Here is a 20,533-nt window from a genome sequence, read left to right on the forward strand (position 1 = left end):
CCCCCCACAACTAAAAAAATAAAATAAAATAAATAAATAAAACAACTAAGTAGAATTTAAAATGTACACCAGAAAAGACCACAGGAGAAGCGGGAACACACAAGTCAAGGCTGGCTTTGTGCATGTATGTCCAAGAGCCCCTACCAACACCCTGCCTCGAGGCCTCTTCCAGCCACTTCCCATCTGTAACGTTTCCTATGTTGTGCAGCCACCACTAGAAATAATGCTCTCTGGTGACCCTCTCAAAGGCTTACTTGGCAGCCATGGTCAACCAAAGCTTGGGCCAGCCCAAGAAGCAAAAGGGCAGCCCAGCCTCAGAGACAGCAGACAGGAGATCTCCCAGAGTCTGGGAACGCCGCACTGCTTATCTTCACGTTTTCCCCCCATTAAATTTCAAGAGGGAACCGGCAGGGACAGATGATAATGGAAGGAAACAATGAGAAGTTTTCAAAGTAATTGGGCCTGATGGGTCCTTTCAATTGTCTAGAAAGATCTGTCTGCCTTTGGGAGGAAAAAAAAATCAACTCAAATTTCAGACAAGTCAGCAGTGTCTCCAGCCCTGCAACTATGCCTCACGTCTCCTTACTCCTGCTGCATACACAATGGCAGCCAGCAGGCTTCTGTACCAGAAACATTTCTGCCAACCTTTGATGCTGTTGGCCTCAGAGGCTGGTCTCCCACAGCACAGGCCAGGCTCTCCTGGGCACGTGAAAACCTGAGATGGAGAAGACACAGTAAGGGTCTCACTGGGGGGGATTTCACAAACCATTAATCACCTGTAGCAGTTATTTCTAGGGACAGGGGGATGATGAAGGGCCAGGGATGGAGGAAGGTTTGCTCCTTCCAAAAAGGTGACCATTGGAAGCCTCGGAATAGAGAGAAAGGTGCTTCAAGTCAGAGAACCTGGAGTATTCAGCCCCCACTGAGTTTCCCAATGCGTTATCCAGAGTGAGGATAGTTTGCAAAGACACGATGTCTACAGCATCTCTCCTCACCTTCTGTCTCATCCTCACAAGTCATGTTTCATTCAGAAATGGTCACCCCAGAAAACAAGTTGCATCTTGAAGCAACAAAGATGGACCCAGGGCCTTGGGCCATGGATGGCTGGATAAGTCAGGTGTCTGAGGGAGGAGCTGCGCTGGTTAACACAAAGCAGAGTCACCCAAGAAGCACGAACCTCAGCTGAGGAACTGCCCCCATCAGACTGGCCTAATAAATGATTGATTGATGGCTGATGTGGGAGAGCCCCTGCGTCTTCACTATCACACAGGTGAGCTGAGTAAGACAGCCGGCTCAGCAAGCATTGTTCCTCCATGGTTCCTACTTTTGTTCCTGCTTCCAGAGTCCTGCTTGAGTTCCTACCCTGACTTCCTTCATTGGTGGACTTATGTGGGATAACTCATCCCTAACCAGCTTGAGGGCTAGATGGCCCAAACAAGTAAAAAAGATACTTTCTGAGAGCCAACCTGGGTCTGCCTAGGGGTTTTAGTAACAGCAGCTGAGACATGATCTGGAGATGACCCAGACCAATGAGCGGCAGCCATGTCACACCAGCAGATGCATATTCATCAAGCCTTCCCAAGGGTGGGGTAGAGGGTATATAAGGCTTGCCTCTTCCTGAATAAACCAAGCTTCTTGTTTCAACATTCTCCCAGAGTCTGGGATCCTGTGTCAGGCTGACTAATACCTTCCTCAGTAATTTACATCTTATACCCTAAAAACTATGACTATACCTTGTATGGCAAAGAAGTTTGCAAATGGAATTGAGCTAAGGATCTAAATTCATGAGGATTGCACTAGGTTGCAGTTGAGGGGTAATGGTTATACAATCATAACTGTTCCTATTAGTGGGAAGCAGGAGGATAGTCAGAGAAGGCCATGTGATGCCAGAAGCCAGAAGCCAGAAGCCATGGGGGAAATGATTGAGACAAAAGTCATGGAAGGATACAGGCTCAGGCTGGGAGAGGAACCAACCCTAATAGGCCTTAACCTCAATTAGCCCATGCAACTGATTTTTGCATTTATGATCTGTAAAACTTGAAAGAGAATGAATGTGTTGTGTGTGGGCTTCATATGGCTAAGTTACAGGTGATTTGTTACAGCACTGACAGGAAATGGATACAAATCCTGCAGGGATAAAGAAACTTTGACAGTATTGAGCCCCACCATTTGTAACTGGACTACACACTAGGCACAAAGTCACTCAAGAGACAACCCAGTAACATGAACTTCATAATGCAGAAAATAACATTCTCAGCATTCTTTCGCCCAATCCCCAGGGAGCAGCTGCCACTTTTGAAAACTCCCCTGGAAAAGCACCATGCTGGGCTACTCATGGACCAAAGTTCAGATGCATGAGGCAGCCCTGCTCCCTACCCCACTTCCTTCTTCTACCTCCTTTAATCATTCGTAAGACTTCCTGTGGATTGCTTAGAAGAAACAAAGTCAACCATAAGGCAAGCAAAACGACAGTGGTAGCACACTGCCACTCTTAGATGTCTGGGGTTACAAAAGCCCCAGGCTCTATTCCCAGCTCTGCTCACACGGTCCTGGTCACTTTTCACGTAGGTGCCTGTGCTCCTGTTAAATAAAATAGTACACTGTCACACTGTGGGGATATAAACTCATGCTAGAACAACTCCATCTTCAGAACACATCCTGAATCAAAGGTACAAGGATGAATGCTAATCTCAGCAGCAAGTCATGCCAGACGAGCCCCCAGTTCCAACTCATCTCCATTCTTCAGTTTGGATGGGACTTCCAGCCTCACACCAGAAGATTCCAGTCTGGTATACTCTTAAACATCATTTCCCAAGGTACCTTTGTGCCTCTTGAAGTCACTTGTACATTGATATCCCTAATCCTGTAGCTAACCCCTTTAGCATGAAGACTGGCAAGGTTTCAGTACTTAATGCTGACTTCCTGCTCAAAATTGGATAGAGTGGCCTCTAATGGCCAAGATGTGTAGTTTGGGACAGTAGATATCTGTTTTAGTTACAGTTTCTATTGCTGTGAAGAGACACCAGGACCATGGCAACTCTTATAAGGAAAACATTTCACTAGAGTGGCTTGGTTACAATTCAGAGGTTCAGTTCATTATCATCAGGGTATACATGGCAGTGTGCAGGCAGACATGGTGCTGGAGCTGAGAGACCTACATATTGATAAACGAGCAACAGGAAGTGGTCTGTCTCACTGGAAGTAGCTTGAGCATAGGAGACCTCAAAGCCCACTCTCAAAGTGGCACACTTCCTCCAACAAGACCACACCTACTCCAACAAGGTCACACCTACTCCAAAAGGCCACACCTCCCAATAGTCCCACTTCCTTTCAGTGGCCATTTCCTTCAAACCACCACATTCCACTCCCTGGCCCCCAAAGGCCTGTAGCCATATCATAATGCAAAAATACATTCCAACTTCAAAAGTCCCCATAGTCAATAAGAGTCTCAAACTTATTAAAAGTCTAAAGTTCAAACTCTCTTCTCAGATTCATGAAGTCTTTTAACTGTAATTCCCTATAAAATCAAAATCAAAGAAACTAATCACATACTTCCAACATACAATGACACAGGATATATACATTACCATTCCAAAACAGGGAAGAAAGCACAGTGAGGAAATAATGGAGAAAAGCAAGACTGAAAACCAGTTGGGCAAACTGCATCTCCATGCCTGATGTCAAAATGCTCTTCAGATCTCCAACTCCTTTAGCTTTGTTGACTGCAGCACACTTCTTTCTCTTGGGCTAGTTCTACTCCCTGCTAGCAGCTCTCCTCAACAGGAATCCCACAGCTCTGGCATCTCAAACATCTTGTGGTCTCCAAGGCAATCTAGGCTTCAACCTCACAGCTTCATGCAATGACCTCTCAAGGCCTTCATTCAGGGATACCCCTGATATATGCCTGGTCTCAGTAACTTTCCTTAGTCCCAGAGGCAAACTCCACAGCCCCTTTCTTCTATCCTTGACTCCAGAACCACACAGCCAAAGCTGCCAAGTTCTGCTGCTTACTGGGGCTGGAACATGTACTTTGTTCAATTACATCTTCATCAGCCTTCTGTTTTTTAGTTTTCTTCAGTGCCTAACCTTAGCTGTCCTGGAACTTTCTCTACAGACCAGGCTGGCCTCAAACTCAGAGATCTGCCAGCTTCTGCCTCCCAAGTACTGGGATTAAAGGCATGCACCACCACACCCGGCTCTAAGCTCTTCTTTAATTCCTTTTCACAAGTTGGAAACTTAGCTCGGTAGAAACTTGCCCTGAGGTCACCACTCCCTTTATTCTATTTCTTAATCCACTTATCTCCTTGAACACAGGACTTAGCTCTATTCCACTTCCTGGTGTCCCCTTTCTCAATCTGTACTTTTGCACTTTTATGTGCTCAGCTTGCTCCTTATCATTATATATCTTCATCAGAGTTAACACTAATAACCACATGACAGAGTCTGTACTAGGCTGCTTTGAGATTTCCTCTGCAAATGGAATTAATGCAAAAATTCTTCACTTTAGCCTCAGGCAGTCTTCAAAGAAACAGGCAAAAAGCAACCACTTTCTTCACCAAAATATCACAAGGACAATCTCTAGGCAACACACAAAAATTCTCTGAAACCTCTTGATCCAGCCTCCCACAGTTCAAATCATTCTTAGCACCACTGTCTTCCATGCACCTACTAGTATGGCCCATCAAACCCATTCCACTGCTTTTCTAATCCACAGTGCCACGGCCCATATTCCTTCAAACAGAAGCAGGCCTATCACAACAATCCCTGGGACCAACTTCTGATTTAGTTAAGGTTTCTATTGCTGTGAAGGGACACAATGACCACAGCAATTCTTGTAAAGGAAAACATTTAATTGGAGTGACTTGCTTACAGTTCAGAGGTTCAGTTCATTATCATCATGGAGGGACATGGTGGCATGCAGGCAGATATGGTACTGGAGCTGAGAGGCTATATTGATAGGCAGGCAACGGGAAGTGGTCTTTCTCAATGGGAGTAGATTGAGCATAGGAATTCTCAAAGCCCTCACACTTTCTCCCACAAGACTACACCTACTTCAACAAGGCCACACCTCCTAATAGTGCCACTCCCTTTGTGGAGGCCATTTTTCTACAAACTACTACAATATCTAAAAAGCCCCATAAGTCACATATGTTAGAGATCAGACCTAAGGAAGTTTACCTTGGCAAACAAAAGAAGAAAGGAAAGTGAATACAGAAAAGGGTCTCCACCCTAGACCAAGAGTCCACAGGAAACAAAAGGAAGTTGGTCAAATATCTGAACCATAAGCATCCAGGAAGCCCACTGCAGAGTATGAAGAGTCAGGATGAAGACTGGGATGGTGAGATTCCTCCCTATCACAACTGGAACTCAGAACTCAGGGGGCTTTGTGAACACAGGAGGTAAAAGTGGGCCTTAGAGGTGGAGCACCCAGCAATTCCTAAAAGATGCTGCTTGGACAGATGTCCAAGTCCAGGAGGTTGCCATGTTGCCTGCAGCACACTGCACCCTCCAGACTACCATTGATGATACAACGTAACTCTCTGCTATAAATATGTTTAATGAGACCAGGCTAGCACATATAGATCATACCAACATCCACTGGCACAGCTCTCTAAAACAAACCTCACTGGGGATCTAAAATCAAAATCCACATAAGTCTCAGATAATCTCTCCTCTCAGCAGCAAACCTTGCTTGTCTCTATTACAGCTCTTCCTTAGGCCTGCTTGTGTTCAGCTGGATTCCTGCCTTGGGAACATGTGTGATGGGATAGAGAGCATTCTTCAAGTGATAGCCTGGGCTGCACCCTGCACTGAGAGCCATGACTGGCCACTCAGAACTCCTGCTCCAAGTGCTCTGAGAGCCAGACCTGCCAAAGCAGGCGAGACCAGTGACCAAAAGGCAGCCATTGACGTCAGGCAGTCACAAGAGGAGAGAAGTGGGGAGGGAGAGCTGACATTTAGGAAGCAGCGACAGTTCCTGTGCCTTCTCTAGTTTCTAGGAGAGTGTGCAAGGAGAGTGAAGTCAGAAGAGAATGACTCAGGGGGATGGTGTGAGACCTCCTGCCCACGTACACATGGCAGGACTCACGTGAGAACTGGTAAAGGGCTTCCTATCCCACCAACTCCCTGAAATAGCTGTCCTTTCACACTATCCTCCTACCCCAAAGCAACACAAGGGGCAGCTAGACCCTTCCCGCTTCTCCACTCTACTCAGGTACTCCAATTCTGGTCCTCCCAGGGGAGCCAGTCACATCGTCCAACTCCAGAAAGAGACGATGTGCACACGACAGGAGTAACCGTTGGTACTGTCTGTAGAACCCATGCCTGTGACCCATATAACAGACCATGGATCAACAATACAGGGGGCCCCACAGAAAGAAGGCACAAAGTGGAGATGCAGGAGGAGAGTGGCTGATCCTTGGCCACAGCAAGTGGTGAGTATCTGGGGCTGGGGAAGCTGTAAGTAGATATGGCAGAGAGGAAAGGAGACAAACACCTAGTGGACAGACAGCATGACTCCATCTTCCCACCAGAACACTAGATGCACATGGCACCCTTGTCCATGCACGGGGGCCTGGCCAGGCCTGGCCACTAACAACACTGATGCCGACAGCTTTCTTCCTGTGCGTTCTTTCCCTCCTTCGGTGTCCTTTCTCTTGGACCCACAACAGGTGAGACATCCCGGACATTTCTCTCTGGGATCTGGGGCTTGTCCAACCTCTGTCTGTCCTCACTGAAACTGGGGAATTTTGTAGCTGGTGTCTGCGATGCTTTTAGCCACCTGGGCTATTAACAGGGCAGCCTGGTCCTAATGAACCCACAGGGAGGTGTGAGCCTTGGCATCTCCCTTTCTTCTCACTGCAACGAGATGCCAGAGGAATTTGTGGGAGAAAAGTTGTAGGGGAGGGTCTTCCAGTCTCTAAACAGAGGCCTTTTCATGACCCCCTTTGTTCAGACAGATCAAAACTTTTGACCCTTAGATAGACAGGGTCTAAATTCCTCTCAAGCAATGAGGATGTTTTAGAAAACTGGTTTTCAGCCATCACCGGCCTTTAAGATTGAAGGATGGAGGAGGCATGATAAGGGAAAGGGACCCTCATTGGAGTCTGAATGAGACCTTCCCCAACTGACAGTCAAGACTTTTACTGTGGACATTGCCTACATAGAGAAAATACTCCCTAATCTACAAAGATAATTCAAATAAAAATGTTAAAACAGCAGTGAGCCATGCTTGAGGTCCAAGAATAAATGATTTTTGAGTTCAGTCTTAATTCCTGTGCCAACTCCAAACCTGGAACTTCCTTTAGATCTCACAGACAAAATTAAGTTTGCTGACAACAATGATGGCTACAAAAGGATTCTGAATAAGGAGGATCAACACCAGCCAGAGAAGAGTGTCGAACCTGGTCCAGCATGTGCCAAACATGGAGACATGGGAGAAGGCAGATGAGACCACAGTGTCAGTGCTATAAGGATCCTTCACCTAAGTTTCAATTCTTTCACCTACACCAGGACTCCAGATATAAGCTCCGCCCACCTTCCCCAACCCCCCTGCCTCCGGTACCAATTAGCTTGTAGGTGTTGACCTCTCAGACATCTGCACTATCAGGAACATCCTCAGGTGTGCTTCTGGGAAGAAATCAAAATATATAACGTAGCTGCTTCTCCACCTTCCCACCTCCTTCTTGAGTAACAAAATAGAATAAAACTATTCTTCTAACTTCTAGCTATTCTGAAAAACCCTGATCTGTACTGTACTGGCAAAATATCTTTGAGCCATGTTACAGCTATATGGACAAGTAAATCCACAATGAGGAAACAGAGCCGTGGCAAAGAAGAAACTGTAGGGTGTAGGGTCAAAAATACAATTTTTAATGAGAAATTCTGAGCATCCTTGAGTGGAATAGAAGAAGCCCTCAGGGCAGATGCTGTAAATGTAATAAAGGAAAGCTAACCATGCAGGCAAGCTCCTGAGGAAAGGGGATGGAGCTCAATTGTGGGGCTGGGCAAATGAATCCTGCAGGAGAACAGAAGACCTGACAACCTCTGAGGTGACCAGGCCGGAAGTAAGGGGGAAGGCAAAGTCAAGAGTGTAGAAAGTGGATGGAGTCCCAGTGAAGTAAGAGACAGCTTCACATGTGGAAGAGGAAAAGTCCAAACATGGGCATGAGGTTAGGGGTGGGGAAAGAGGTAAGTTGCTAGGAGTGAAGAAAAAGGTAAATATTTAAACTAGTCATCCTAGGAAACACATGAGGAGTACCTGCCTGTTACACATCACAGGCCTGAGACCTTTCATTCAAGGTTCCACTGAGGTTGGAGACCATGAACTTGACATGGAGACTACCCACTGCAGGGCAGTTTTGTGTGCCATTTCTCCAGCAACCAGGACACTTCCTTCATCAGAGGAACCAGGGGACATGGTGGGAAAATCTGAGCCTGCATATAACAACATAATCTTATAATCAATATAATCTATAATCCATTATATATTCTTCAAATGTCTCCAGTTCCCATCCACCAGGAAAGTTTTCAAATGTCAAAAAGCCTATATACTAGCACTGGGAAGTTAAAACATGAAGTTGCCCAAAAGTGGACATTGGGGGGGGGATTTATAAAGGTGTGAACATCTGAGCCTTTTGTTTTCTAGAGATTTTGATTCTTTTGAAGGAGGAAGTGATGAATTTTCTTTACATTTGTGGAAGTTCTGCTGTGTGGACAAAAGCATCCAGGTTTTCTTTGTTGTACAACCTCAAAAACATGTTGCCATCCCCCATCCTGGGCACTAGTTATTATTATTTTATTTCCAGTCTTAGGCTGTTTTGTAGGGTCTGGGCTGGGTGGTGGTGGCCCATGCCTTTAATCCCAGCACTCGGGAGGCAGAGCCAGGTGGATCTCTGTGAGTTCAAGGCCAGCCTGGTCTACAGAGTGAAATCCAAAAGAGGCATCAAAACTACACAGAGAAACCCCGTCTCAAAAAAACAAACAAACAAAATATAGACTTATAGACTCAGAAGGTACTGTTCCTTCCACAATGAGCTAACGCTTAAAGAAAGCAAAGAGAATACAGATTCTCAGGGGAGTCTCTCATGTGCATGCCAATCACATTTTAGTAACCCAGGGCTAATCCCAGGCAACAGGGCCAGAGCAACAGCCCGCAGGGACCAGAGCAAGCCACAATGGCCTGGCCTGAACTCTTCACTGCCCTTGTATTTTGCACCTTTGTTTTTAATGTTTCTATCTTTAATTGTGTGTATATATGTGTGGATTGTGTACACATGAGTGCAGGTGCCTGCAAAACCAGAAGAGGGAGACAAATCCCCCTGGAGGTGGAGTTTACAGGCAGTTGTGAGCCACCTGATGTGAGTGCTCAGAATTGAACTTGTGAACCTGGTGCCTGAGCTACTTTTCCAAAGAAGCCCAGGCTCTGACCTCCACTTTACCCTGGATCTTGACTTCTGCCTCCTGCTGGTTTCCCCTGGCCCTACCTTGTGTGGTGTGTCCAATTCTCATAGTCATCTAAGGCACACATTCTTCTTTCCATAGCTCTGGCCTCTCCATGGTCCTACTCAGTCTTTTCTAGAAGTTAAAATCGTGTGGGTACACATGAGACTCTCCACCCCGATCCACTCCTACTGACCTCCCTCCATCCATCCCACCACCCTCCATGTGCCTTTCACTCACGTGCTGGCACCTTGTTAATCCTGGCAGTGGGCAGAGCTGAGCCAGGCTGACAGTAACTACATGCCACATGGCCCAGATGGTCCCACACTCCGTCAGCCTGGAGCAGCTCACACCCCACAGCTCCTGGATTCACACCTTTAACTGAAATGTCCCTGAATCCACGAAAATAAAAAGTCTGCTAAGTAGACATTTTTCAGAAAAGTGCACTTTCTCTTTGTGTAAATAGGAACCAGCCACTCACACCCACACCACCATATGCCAGCGTCTAGTGCTGTCTACTGTGGCACACGTCCACACGTCTGCCCTTGCCTAGGAACACAAAGGAGGCTTTTGTTTCTCCAGAGGAGATCAAGTGGGAGCAGCTTGTCTCAGAACAATGGGATTTTTGCTCAGTCAATGAGCCAGCTCTGGAGTTCACCATCTCTGAGTACCCTGTTAATCTCCCCACAGCTTTGCCACATGGCATACTACCAGCCACATTCAGAGAGGTGAAATGTGGATGTACACAGATGAGTTGTGCCCATTGTACATGCGTGCACACAAAAGCATACATGGGCACACACAGGCAAACAAAAACACCTCAAAATTTTATGACAGGAAGGAAAAATGGATTTCATTCCATTTGTTCACCTTAAACATATACATAACCCAAGTCATTAACTCTTGTCTCACTGGCCTGGGCAGGTCCCTGTCCTCTTACACATTCTGCCCTGCAAGTGTTTCTGTGAGTCCCAAAGACTGGTCCCAGAGTTCCACTGTGCAAGGCGCCTTCCATTGCTTTCCTAACCCTCTTTCCTGGGCTTTCTAAACTGGAGAAGGCCATGTGTGGTTGTCACTACAAAGCAGCTGGACATGGCTGCCACTTCACCAGGACAGCACTATCCTAAGGCCACCAGGTCTCCTCTACAAGAACCCTTCTCATTCCATTTCCCTTCTAGAATATCTAGGCAGGAATCTAACCATCAGGCACAGGCCAAAGGTCAAGTTCAGACCTTTCTGCAGCTACTGAAGCTGACTTCCTGTAGGCAGGTAAAGCTGGCTTCTGTTTACCAGGTATGACCTCTCCTGGGAGATAATGTCACAGTTTTCACACCTCAGCTTATGGTGAAACCATGAAGGTGATTTAGCAAACATGCCCAGGCAGAGGTAAATACCACCAACAGACAATTCTTCAGCTCAAGAGAGAAACAACTCCACATCTCTCTCTCTCTCTCTCTCTCTCTCTCTCTCTCTCTCTCTCTCTCGCGCGCGCGCGCGCGCGCGCGCGCGCGCACACACACACACACATATTTTATTAACTGAGATGAGATTGACATATTTTTCAGAACATCTGCAAATTAAGGGGGAGAATGAGAACGTTGGAGAGAGTAAAGGAAGTACAGGAAAGAACTTCTGTGTAGTTGGGTCATTACTGTCCTGTCAAGGGCTCCCTACTATGCCCTCAGTGACCTGAAAGGACCCTGTGTACCTGCTTGGTATTGTAGAGCAATTTCCTCTGAGATAAAACATTCCATCCTGTAGAGATGCTCTGTGAGACTTAGGAAATTAATTACTCACAAGTCTCAGGAAGTCCCTGAAACTGACCAGATGCTCAAAGCCCCTCCCTCTTCCTGGTTATACAGACAGTAAGGACTAAAGGGAAGATGGATACCAGCAGAGTTGTGAAAGATGCACAGAGCAACTGAGCTGCCCGGAAGAGACTCTGACAGTTGAGCTGCCTGACCATTCTGCAGTAAACACCAGAGCTCCAGCTTTCAAGAGACATCACTCATGCTGGGGGCGGGGGCTTCAGTGATGCAGCTGCCTTTGAGTCATCCCTGCTCCTGTGATCAACCTCTCAGTCACAACCCTGCAAGGAACCCCAGTGATGCCTCAGCCAGGGCAAAACAGAGCTGCTAAGGAGGGCTGGGGAGTCCTTCTGTTCCCCACAGTCCTATTTCCACGGGTGTGCAAGCCAGGCTCCTCACCCCACGTCCTGCTAGAAGCCTTCAAATCGTTCTCTCTGCAGCAACTGCCGGGCACTGCTAGGGACAGGGAATGTGTTTGGTTCCAGCTCCAGAGACCATGAAAGCCAGGCTGTACCTCACAGAGGAACACTTCCAATTAAAATGCATCTGGGGGAGGCTGTGAACTGGGGAAGACAGATGGAAGTGAAAAGTGAAGCCATGGGAGCACCATGGGCAAGGGAGGGAGAGCAAGCAACCCTACAGCTCAGTAGAGCACCCCACGACAGAGAGCTTACAGGACCAGAGAGACGGCTGCAGGACTCCAGACAGGTAGACAGAGAGAGAAAGAAGGTGTCAAAACAAAACTTCACTGGCCTTACTGTGAAGGGACTCTTGGACATCCACCTGTAGCTTTTCACAAGGCTGAGCTCACAAAGGTGGAAATGGGTGTGAACCACCATGGTGTGAATCTGTAATGTGCCCACGGTGCAAATGAGTTCTCCGCAGGAGTGCCAGGTGACAACCTACAGTATCTTCTCCAGTAGCTATTTTAATATATACTTTTAAAAAATTGTGGTTGTGAGTACGTAAATGTGGTGTAGGTACGTATGGTGTATGTAAACATGTTGAAGTATGAGGGGGCACAGAGGGGCCCCCTCTACACCCTACCACCTTATTCCTTCTGAGGCAAGGTCTCTAATTAAACCTGGAGCTAGCATGTTTTTCAGCTAGGCGGACAGCCCGCAACCCCCAGAAACCCTCTTGTCTCCAGTTCCCACAGTGTTGGGGTTACAGGTGTACATGGGACTACACCTGTACAGGCAGCTACTGGGATGCAAACTTGGATCCTTATGCTTGGGCTGAGCAAACTCTCTTTCCCGCTGAGCCCTCTCTCTGGCCCCTCCAGTAGGGATGCTTGAGTCAGTCCATCTGATCGACCCGACCTTTCGTCTCCACAAGGATCACCACTTCCTCCACCAGGAACGACTATGGTGAGGGTGAAAAGCTGTGACAAGAGGCCCAGGAATGGATTAAGGCTATGGGACCTGCAGACCCAGACTCACCAGGACTGTGACCTCTGGGAACAGAGCAAAAGAAAAGAGAGCAACTACCAGGCTGAAGTCCCAGGTGCACCGAGCCATCTGGGACCTGCCACTCCTCCACTCCTCCTTTGTCTATAACAAAGGGCCTTTAACCTGGTGATAACTTCAAAGGGCCACATCCATGCACATACCCTTGATTTGAAACCTCTGTTGGTCAGCTTTCTGTGGATAAGACAAACTGCCTGAGAAAACCAAGTCTAAAAACAGGGAAGCTGTATCGTGGCTTATGGCTTTAGAGGTTGTGTTCTGTGGTCACTTTAGGTCTGTGGCACAGGGCACATCAAAATGCAACCAGGTGGTGGAGAAAACGTCCACCTTATGAAGAGAAAAAAGAGAGGCATGCCCCCAGTGACATCACTTTTCCCCCAAGGGCTCCACCTCCTGTAGATACTACCACATCCCATGGGTATGTCAGGCTGGTCCCCAGCACATAGGCCTTTTGGGGGCACTCAAAACCTAGACCATAACAGTAGCCAAAATGTCTTTTTAACTTTTAAAACAGGAATCTGTAGCTGCATACACTTCGCTCACACAAAGCCCTCTCTCTGGTCTTCCTAGAACAGGGAAGAATCAGAGCAGAGGGCTGAACTCAGTTCCTCCACGGGTGTGGTGAGGGTTCATATCTAGGTGCCTTTCCAGTTTCCTCTTCACGTCAATTACTGGATCTCACACATCTGTTGGTAGAGTTTTGCTCTTAAATACCCACTACAAAGGCATGGCCCTAGTCTAGAAAGTGTGGATGGGAGAGAACTAGTGAGTGGGTGACAGATGCCCTCAGGAGACAGTTGGGGACCAAGAAGCAATGTCCCTCTCTACAACCTCAACTCCTTGAACCCTGCCGTCAGTATGCACAGACATAAACCTAAGGATGGCACCTTACAACTCAACAGGTTGCTGCTCTTGCCTAGGACCTCAGCCCCCACATCAGGCCCCTCACACCCACCTGTAACTCTAGCTCTGGGAGACCTAACACCCTCTTCTGATCTCTATGGGAGCACGCACGCGCGCACACACACACACACACACACACACACACACACACACACACACAAACAAATCTTTTAGAAACAATGAAGTAGGGGAAGGAGGAAGGAAAGAGGTGGGGAGGTGAGAAGGAAGAGGCAGGGATAGGGTGGGTTATGGGGGGAGAGTTGGGGGGGGTTATCTGAGAACACGAACCTTTCACTGATCATAAAAATGAAGAAAGAAAGAAGAGAAAAAAAGAGGGCTATAGACCACAGCAACAGAGCTGGACAACTGGACACACTTCTGACAAGATACCCCAACTTCAAGGATAGGGGGTGGTTCCTCTTTCTTGAAGTAAAAGGTCAAAAACTATCAACCCACACAGAGAACAGCTCAGAGCCCTCCAACTGTGACCTGTGGAGGAGTCAGAGATTCAGGGTGACCTGGTGCCTGTGACACTCTAGCTCACCAACAGTGCCCTGCTGGGAATGCAAGAGGGGACTGTAACTGATCATGAGAACATGGGGATTGACAAGGCCAAATCCAGCTGCCAGAAATCTCAAGGAACTCTTCCAAGCCTTCAGTTGCTGTTGAATTTCGCTGCCCTGAATGGTATTTCAGAGAAGTGGATTGCAGGCTGGAGGCTGGATTGCATTCTATTTTGGGAGTAAGAGCGGCTTCAGTAAAATTGGATGGTGTGGACATTTTCAAAGGGGCTTCTCAGAAAGCATTTTACAAACGTGGGCTTTCACTGCTTGCTGAATGTTGCCAGAACTAGAGAAGCAGTTTAGATGGAAGAGAAAATGCATCAGGGGTATGAATCAATGCTTTCCCTGTTTTTACCCATCTCCAATGCATGATCTAGGGTCATCCTTTCAAACTCTCAGTCCGACCAGGCTCGGACCCTAGTGGCTTAATGGAACTCGCAGCACAAAATCCAGACTTCCTGTGACTTAAGAGGGCAGATACAAATGTGCCTCTATCATTTCCCTCTCTCACCTCCTAAACACCACATACTTCAAACACCATTAGTTTCTTCTAGTATTTGCTTGCACCCAGATGATGAATAGGTGTTCGAGTGTTTAATTAAAATTACAAGTAAGAATACAGCCAGAATTCAAAAGGAGCTCAAATCCCAGCCTATGTGAAACCTGTCCTTTAGCATAGAAGACTCAATTCCTGGGCTGCAGACTAAACGGCCATGTATAAGACAAGAATCTCCAATGATCTGGATTTCCTAAGAATACAGCTCAGTTGGTAAAGTTCCTCCCCTAACATGCTCCAATCCTGGGGTTCGATCCCCAGCACTTCACAAAGCTACACATGGTGGCCCTCACTGGCCATCCCAGCACTCAGGAGGTAGAGGCAGAAGGATCAGAAGTTCAGTGTCATTCATCCTTACCTACACAATGAGTTTCCAGGGTGGGCTAGGATAAATGAGACACTGTCATTTAAAAAAAAGAAGAACCAGCTGGGATCTCCTGCTCCCCTAAGCTCTCTTCCCATCGAACCTTGCCCTTCATTACTCCCACTGTCGTCCAGGTTGTTCATGTAGATCTCATCCATTTCTCTGTCATTGGTGATCCTTGGGTCTTTCCTAGGGTCCCATTTTCTAGGTAGCCTCCCTGGAGTTGTGTAGCAGTCTAGTCATCTTTGTTTTACATCTAGTATCCTACTATGAATGAGTACACACCATGTTTGTCTTTCTGAGTCTGGGTTACCTCACTCAGGATGATTTTTTCTAGATCTATCCATTTGCCTGCAAACTTCATGATGTCATTGTTTTTCTCTGCTAAGTAATAATACTCCATTGTGTATATGTACCGTATTTTCTTTATCCATTCTTCAGTTGAAGGGCATCTAGGTTGTTTCCAGGTTCTGGCTATTACAAACAATGCTGATATGAACATTGCTGAGCAAATGCCCTTGTGGTATGATTGAGCATTCCTTGGGTATATGCTCCCAATTTTCTAAGGAAGCGCCATATTGATTTCCAAAATGGCTGTACAAGCTTGCATTCCCACCAGCAGTGGAGGAGAGTTCCCCTTACTCCACATCCTCTCCAACATAAGCTGTCTTCTGTGTTTTTGAGCTTAGCCATTCTGACAGGTGTAAGGTGGTTTCTCAGAGTTATTTTGATTTGCATTTCCCAGATAATTAAGGATGTTGAGCAATTCCAGCTGGATCAAGAACAGAAAGGGAGAACAAGGAATAACAGACCATGATAAATGAAGACCACATGAGAACAGGAAGAAGCAAAGTGCTAGAGAGGTCCCCAGAAATCCACAATGATACATCCACTGTGGACTGCTGGCAATGGTGGAGAGAAAGCCTGATCTGACCTAGTCTGGTGATCAGATGGCCAAACACCCTAACGGTCGTGCTGGAACTATCATCCAATAACTGATGGAAGTGGATGCAGAGATCCTCGGCCAGGCCCCAGGTGGAGCTCCAGGTGTCCAACTGTTGAGAAAGAGGAGGGGCTGTAAGAGTGTGAATTGTTGAGACCAAGACTGGAAAAGCACAGGGACAAATAGTCAAACTCATAGAAACACATGAATTATGAACCAAAAGCTGTGGAGCCCCCAACTGGATCAGGCCCTCTGGATAAGTGAGACAATTGAATAGCTTGAACTGTTTGGGAGGCACCCAAGCAGTGGGACCCGGACCTGTCTTTAGTGCATGAGCTGGCTGTTTGGAACCTTGGGCTTACACAGGGACACTTTGCTCAGCCTGGAAGGAGGGGACTGGACCTGCCTGTACTGAATCCACCAGGTTTAAATGAATCCCCAGGGGAGTCTTGGCCCTGGAGGAGATGGGAATGGAGGGCAGGGGCTGGGGGGAAAGTGGGGGCAGGGGCAGGAGTGGGGAGGACAGGGGAACCCATGGCTGATATGTAAAATTAAAACACAAATATAATAAATAAAAATTTTTTTTAAAAAAAAGAAGAAGAAGAAAAGAAAAGAATTGTAACTCTAGCAACCAGCTATACTGGGGACACAGACAACACGTCATTAGCGCCAAGGATCAAACACTGCAGAAGGACCCAGCAGTAATTCCAACACACTTCCAGAAGCCCAGAAGAGAATTCAGATTTTTCATTCTAGGGAACATTGGTTTTTACAGCAACTGCAGAGCCAGCCTTCCCACTGCAATAAACGGCCACTTAAGTGGGATTCAATGACCTGGGACAGAAAGTGCTCTGAGCTGAAAGAGAGATGTAGAAACAAAGGTGTGTGGCTCCTTACTGGACCTAAAACATATCCTTTTCATCAAGGAGAGAACCAAAGAAGGTTCTGGCAGGTTGGGGTCAAGAGTCCCGGGGTTATGAGACATGTGTGCACCACAGAGGGAAAAGGGGGCTTTCAGGGACAAACACACCCACCCCATCGGCTGTCTTCACAAGCTGGGGTGCCGTTCCTTTCTTGAGGACATTCTAAGGGACTTGGGGAGTAGGAGGATGCCGACCAGAGAAAATACAAGCTCAGACTAAGCTGGGTTTCCCGAACAACCCATTGCTAAGCCTATCTCCCAATTTCCCCTTAATAAGGTGATACACTCAAGGCTTTCTCGGGACCACAGGCAGGGCTGGTGCTCCTCTCCTTTTCATCTAGTATTGAAAGAAGATGTATAGTGACAGGTGGCTGTTCACCCTAACTCAGCCCTCCTCTTGGCTGTATCAAATGATCAAATTACAGCAATTTAAAGCTCTTCAATGGCTTCGTTTTCAATACTGGAATCAGGCGATATCTCGTACCAGAACAGAAAACAAGTGTTCCCCTGAGCCAAGCAGAGGGATTGGTCTTATACACAAAACAGGGTTGAGAACACAAAAACAAACCCCCAAAGCATACTAGTTCTGAGCTGGGTAGTTTCTATGTCAGCCAGACACAGGCTAGAGTCATCTGGGAAGAGGAGATCTCAACTGAGAAAACGCCCCCATCAGATTGGCCTGTGGGCAAGCCTGTGGGACATTTTCTTGAGGATTGAGGTGGGAGGGCCCAGCCCACTGTGGGTGTCCACCCCTAGGCTGGAGGGCCCAGCCCACTGTGGGTGTCCTCCCCTAGGCTGGAGGTCCCAGGAGTTATAAGAAAGCAAGCTGAGACATCCAGGGGGAGCACTCCTCCATGGCCTCTGCATCAGCTCCTGCCTTGAGTTCCTTCTCTGACTTTCTTGAGTGATGGACTAGCTGTAAGATGAAATAAATACTTTCTTTCCAAAGTTGCATTTTGGTCATGGTGTTTTATCACAGCAAGAAAAGCCTTAATTAAGAGAGCATTTCCCAAGTCACTTTTCTTGACAGGAAGGCAGAAAAATAAATAACTGGCTAATATCAGATCAGGTCAGGTTAAAGTGTGTAACATACTAGTTTGCTTTCTCTTGCTGAAAAAAAAAAAAACAGATTGGGGAGGAACGAGTTAATTTGTTTTACACATCGAAAGCACAGACCATCTGAAGGGAAGTCGGAGCAGGAAGCTGGTGCAGGATTGAAGCACAGACCTTGGATGGATGTTGCTTACTAACTTCCTCTCCATGGCTTGCTCAGAGTGCTTTCATATATATGCTAGGACTACAAACACAAGAGTGGCACCCACACACACACACACAGTGGGCTAGACTCTCCAACACCAATCATTAACCAAGAAAATACCCCCACAGGCTTGCCTACGGGGCCAGTCTGGTGGAGGCATTTCCTCAATCGAGGTTCCCTCTTCCCAGAAGTGAGTAGTTTGCATCACATGACAAAAGGTAATAAGCACAGAGCATGTGTGCATGGGTGAGGATGAAGGCAAAGAAACTTTCATGAGGAAAATGAGATTTTTGGAAAACTTTGGCCATCATCTCTTGAATCCTTAATTCTTGGATGAACAGCTTAGTTTTGAGTTGATTTAGGGGGACATTTAATCATGAGTGACGCCATTTTGATTTTGATTCTGGTATATTTGGGCACAGCAGCTTAGCCTAGGACAGTGGCCTCCTGAAACTCAGAAACAAACATGATTATCTGTGACAGAGAGGGCAAGGGCAAACTGCCAAGTGTGTTCCTCTGCCGGGTCAGCATCTGCCATTCAGTCTGCTGGACAATGGAAAGAGAGTAGATGTGAGCATGGCAGAGTTCAGCAGGATTTAAATCAATCAATAAAAAGATAAGGGCTTATGCGGCTCAGGTCAGACTTGAGCTTGCTATGCAGCTGGGCTGAGCTTGAACTTCTGATAGATAGATAGACAGATAGATAGTTAGTTAGATAGATAGATAGATAGATAGATAGATAGATAGATAGATAGATAGGTAGGTAGGTAGGAAGGAAGGAAGGAAGGAAGGAAGGAAGGAAGGAAGGAAGGAAGGAAGGAAGGGAGGAAGGAAGGAAGGAAGGAAGGAAGGAAGGACGGAGGGTGGGTGGGTGGGTGGGTGGATGGATGGATGGATGGATGGATGGATGGATGGATGGATGGATAAATGATGAGGGCTCGTGTGGCTCAGGTTAGACTTGGGCTTGCTAAGCAGCTGGATGAACTTGAACTTCTGATCCTCCTGCCTCCTTAGTACTAAGATTACAGGCATGTGCTCCCAGGATTGGCTTATGTGGTGTAGGGAATCCAACTTACCACTTGGTACACACTAGGCAAGCACTCTACCAAACAGGCTACATTCCTGGTCTTGCCCTGCAGAACTCTTGAAGGGCATCTACCAGTCTTTTATTCTGCCCCTCACCATGACACCAGGCATGCCTTTCCTAAGAGGAGCTTTGCCAGCCTGGGACCAAGGAGCACAAAGTAAAGGGAGGGGGGGTATGATGGTTATAGGCTGAGCCATCAAGTTGCTGGCATATTATTTGAAAGCAAAATATCCCCTCATGATGCAAAGTACTGAGCTTTGCCTGTTGCATTCTTAAGGCAGAGCTGACTCACACACCACCCTGTTACAACAGACAAATGAAGTCAACGCTGCAGCTCTTGGCAGCGCAGAATCTAATGAAAGCAGCGCTCCTGGAGCCCCACATGAACCCTTGGGCTTTCAATCCTCCTCCTCCCTGGGAAGGCGCCTGTGAGCACAATTTTCTCTATATAAATGCTCCTAGAAACTTTGGGCAAATTCCATCATCTTTGTGAGTCATCTAACTGCAAAAGTTAACAACAATGGAAAAGAAATTGAAACTACAATTTTATTTCAAACCAACCATGCTTTGGACAACAGCTGTATCTACAGCATGCCTGGTCTCTGTTCTTGGGGCACTCATAATGTAGCCCTGTAGCCTGCCGGGGAGATGAGAAGACATTTGAAAGAGATACCTGTGTCTCCCAATCTGAGTATCAGACTATCTGAACAACGGACCCCACAGAAATAGGAAATTTCCCAAGGAATTTCACACTGGGAGAAGGAAAGGGCACCAGCCAGTGTGGGAATGGGCATCCCAGAAAGAGATTTCACACAGTTTTAAGGACTTGCCAGACCACCTACAGGATGAGACTGAAGCCCAGAAAATGATTGGTCAGTGGTAGGCAGGACCACACCTTGACCAGAACTGCGGAGATTTACATATCCTTGGCCCTCTAAAGTTGAATGAATCTCAATAGCCACAGATTCCCAGCCCAACAATAGTGCCAACTATGAGTTTCATAACATACAGTGGGACTTCAATCCAAACAAACAAAACAAAAAGATTGGTTACTCCATGGTGTTCATGCCATTATTGCATAGTGGGCGTGTCTTGCCAGCAGACACTGGTGCAGCTCACAGAGTCCACCTGTGGAGGACCAGCAATTAGAGTGAGGGTTTGTTTGTGTCTCTCTTCCCAGTGTGGCCACATTAATAATCTCTTCTCTCTGCTTTCCACT

General features: G+C 46.9%; 1 protein-coding gene across 3 annotated transcripts in view; it reads right to left on the reverse strand.

Moving 5' to 3' along the window:
• Slc39a11 (solute carrier family 39 member 11) overlaps nucleotides 1-20,533 on the reverse strand; it is a 410,909-nt gene that overhangs the window by 204,087 nt on the left and 186,289 nt on the right. The window lies entirely within an intron of this gene.

This window comes from Onychomys torridus, chromosome 8 (assembly GCF_903995425.1).
Source record: "Onychomys torridus chromosome 8, mOncTor1.1, whole genome shotgun sequence".
NCBI lineage: Eukaryota > Metazoa > Chordata > Mammalia > Rodentia > Cricetidae > Onychomys > Onychomys torridus.